This window comes from Bison bison, unplaced genomic scaffold (assembly GCF_000754665.1).
Source record: "Bison bison bison isolate TAMUID 2011002044 unplaced genomic scaffold, Bison_UMD1.0 scf7180017864145, whole genome shotgun sequence".
Lineage (NCBI taxonomy): Eukaryota > Metazoa > Chordata > Mammalia > Artiodactyla > Bovidae > Bison > Bison bison.
In genome coordinates this window covers 9,057,674-9,061,209 of record NW_011494717.1, presented here as the reverse complement: position 1 = coordinate 9,061,209, position 3,536 = coordinate 9,057,674, and positions in this window count along the sequence as shown.

The following is a 3,536-nucleotide window of genomic DNA, read 5'->3' as shown; positions in this document are numbered from 1 at the left end:
CAGAAATAGATGTTTTTCTGGAACTCTCTTGCTTTTTCCATGATCCAGCAGATGTTGGCAATTTGATCTCTGGTTCCTCTGCCTTTTCTAAAACCAGCTTGAACATCAGGAAGTTCATGGTTCACATATTGCTGAAGCCTGGCTTGGAGAATTTTGAGTGTTACTTTACTAGCGTGTGAGATGAGTGCAATTGTGCGGTAGTTTGAGCATTCTTTGGCATTGCATTTCTTTGGGATTGGAATGAAAACTGACCTTTTCCAGTCCTGTGGCCACTGCTGTGTTTTCCAAATTTGCTGGCATATTGAGTGCAACACTTTCACAGCATCATCTTTGAGGATTTGGAATAGCTCAACTGGAATTCCATCACCTCCACTAGCTTTGTTCATAGTGATGCTTTCTAAGGCCCACTTGACTTCACATTCTGGCCTTCAAACCTTGCTTTAGACCCACAGTAAAATGTTTCACAGCATGACCCAGTACACTCATACATTGCATTGTGTTACTAAAACATGTCATGAAAAAGGGTCTCTAGGTATAGTTACTATTTCTGGAGCTCTCCTTTTCCCTTCGCTCTGTGAATAATTCAGCCCTCATGCCATCATGTGGAGCAGAGCAAGTTAGGCATTCATGCTGGAGGCTCTCATGGATGTCAGAGCTCAAGTGAGAGGAGAGAGGCCATGCATAGAACTGGCCCAGCTTGGATGTGAGACTGAGCAGAATGAGGAGGTATCCACGCAGGGCTGAAGCCTGCTGTGGTGTGTTAGGGCTCTGTTGGGTAAGAAGTGTCCGTTGGGGTCAGAAGCCTGATGTAGGGTTGGAGAATATGAAAGGCATCCTTAGAGGCAAGAAGACATGTGGGTTGTCAAAGGGAGTGAGTGAGGTGGGAGCTCATAAGGGGGACAGCTTGATTGGGGGGGAGGGGGTGTCAGCATGAGGAGAGCATCCACAAGGTAGGTGGCTTGGTGTGGCTTATCAAATCCTGTGTGTGTGTGTGTGTGTGTGTGTGTATATGTGTCTTCCGTGGAGAATCAACTCACACAGAATGAAGAGGGCATCTACACATGCGAGCAGCTCAACCTGGGCTGTTAGAGCCTGAGTGCTGTGAGAAGGGCATGTGCAACAGGAGGAAGAATCTATCATCAGGTGGGAGCCCAAGTAGGGTGAGGAGGTCATCTGCCATGGAGGCAGCCAGGGCTGGGGGGTCAGCTCAAATGGGGAGATGAAGACATCCACATAGGGGCCAGCCCAGTGGAGTCTCACAGCCTGAGTAGGATGAGGAAGGCATAATATGTGTGAGAGAACTGTTGGGGCTGTGACAACATGCTGTGACAATCAATAGCATGAGCCATGTTTCTCACTATTGGGGAAGAGTGTTTCGTGGAATGGGAGAAAGCAAGAATGAACTCTGGTGAATTGGAACAGGAGATATTGGCATGTGTTCCTGGTTTTCAATAGATCTACATAAATATATACATAAATAGATATGAGGACTTCTGTGGTGATCCAGTGGCCAAGACACCGAGCTCCCGAGGCAGGGGGCCCAGGTTTGATCCTTGGCAGGGAATTAGATCCCACATGCCACAACTAAGAGTTCACATGCCGCAATGAAGATCAACGATCCCTCATGCTACAGCTAAGATTTGAGCAGCCAAATAATATTAAAGAAGCAGAAAGAAGCAGATGGATGTAGCTGTGTCTTCTGAGAGGGTTTGGGGGGCAGTAGTAGCATAGGAGCAATAAGAGCTTTGTGCTTAGACCTTGGACTCTAAATAACATTCTCCACTAAGAATGTCAACAACAATAGCAACAAAAAACCCAAGGCTGCTTGGAGAAATTGATTCTAGGGCTGGGACATCATGTGCCAGAAAGCAAAGAATTTATCGAGGAAAGATAAGATCATATCAAAAGGACAGAGAAGCTAGCTTGAAGGGACTCCAATGAGCCAAATCTGGAACATTCTGAGCATCAAAATAATATAATAGATGATAAGCTATTAAATGAAAAAAGGAAATCATGAGTTCATACTGATAAAAGTAGTAAGTCAGAGTTTAGATAGGGTATGGAATCTTTATATCGTTTCAAATGCTTACCTCTGCACAAAATACTTACTAATTACAAGGGAGAAAGAAGAGCTGTAGTGGAGCCGCCTGGCAGACACCATCTTAAGTAATCAAAATAAACATCTCCTGTAAGGGATAAATCAGTCATACATCACCTGACAAGATGCAAAGGGAAGAACACATAATCACTATTGTGATTCTCTTGTCAGAGATGTATAACCTGAATCTAATCATAAGAAAATATCAGACAAAACAAAATTGAGAGACATTCCATAAAATAACTGGCTTGTAATTATTGGGACCATAGCTGAAAATTAAATAGGATCTGAGTATTAAAGTAACATTAACTTCTTGACTTTGATGCTTCTGTTGTGGCTGTGTAGGGTCATGTTCTTGTTAGTAGGAAATATACAGTGAACTGACTTTCATGCATGATCTACTAAATGTATTGTGGTCCACTGAAAACACTGTAGTGCTAGGTTTCATTCCCAGCTTTCAGACACATAATCTGTTTCTTTCCCACTTTCCACCACCATTCCAGAATTCCTCTGGAAGATTCTGAGGCCTCTATGGGTTTTCTGTTTTCCTAAAGGAATCATGTAGTGTGAGAAGCAAAAGACCTATGAACCTCCAGTCCCAGCAGCCAGCCTTGGCTCCTCTGCATCTGACAGCAGAAAGCAGATGACTCCATGGCAGGGCTGGTAGTGAAGCCAGTGGTGGTGAGAAGCGGGAAAGAAACAGATTCTGTGTCTGAAAGCTGGGAATGAAACCTAGCACTACAGTGTTTTACATGTTTACATGACCCTACATACCCACAGCAGAAGCAGCAAAGTCAGAGTGGGGTCTTCAGTCCATGTGACCATTTTTGCCAGAGAAAAATCCATCCAACTACCAATGTATCACTAAGTCATTTGGCAGAGATTCTAGCTCCCAAGCAATAAACTTGTTTTATCATCTGAAAAACAACTTTACCAACCTAGAATTTTACACTTAATCAAAATATAATCCAAATGTGAACATGAAATAAAGATACTTTTGGATATACAAGGAAACATAAAGTCGACAGGTGTCAACTGTTAGAACAATGACCTAATTAACCAATAACATTTATTGTTATGTCTGAATAAGCAGGGATTACTTTTCAAACAATCAATATAATCTGGAACTAAACTCCAAGAGCTAAGATTTTCTTTTCTCTTTTTTAGAGAACTGGATGTAGACTCACATTGGATAATTGAAAAATTACAGTATGAGGTAAACATTTAAAGATAGCTGCAAAGAGATCCAACCAGTTCATCCTATAGGAGATCAGTCCTGGGTGTTCATTGGTAGGACTGATGTTGAAGCTGAAACTCCAATATTTTGGCCACCTGATGCGAAGAGCTGACTCATTTGAAAAGACCCTGATGCTGGGAAAGATTGAGGGCAGGAGGAGAAGGGGACAACAGAGGATGAGATGATTGGATGGCATCACCC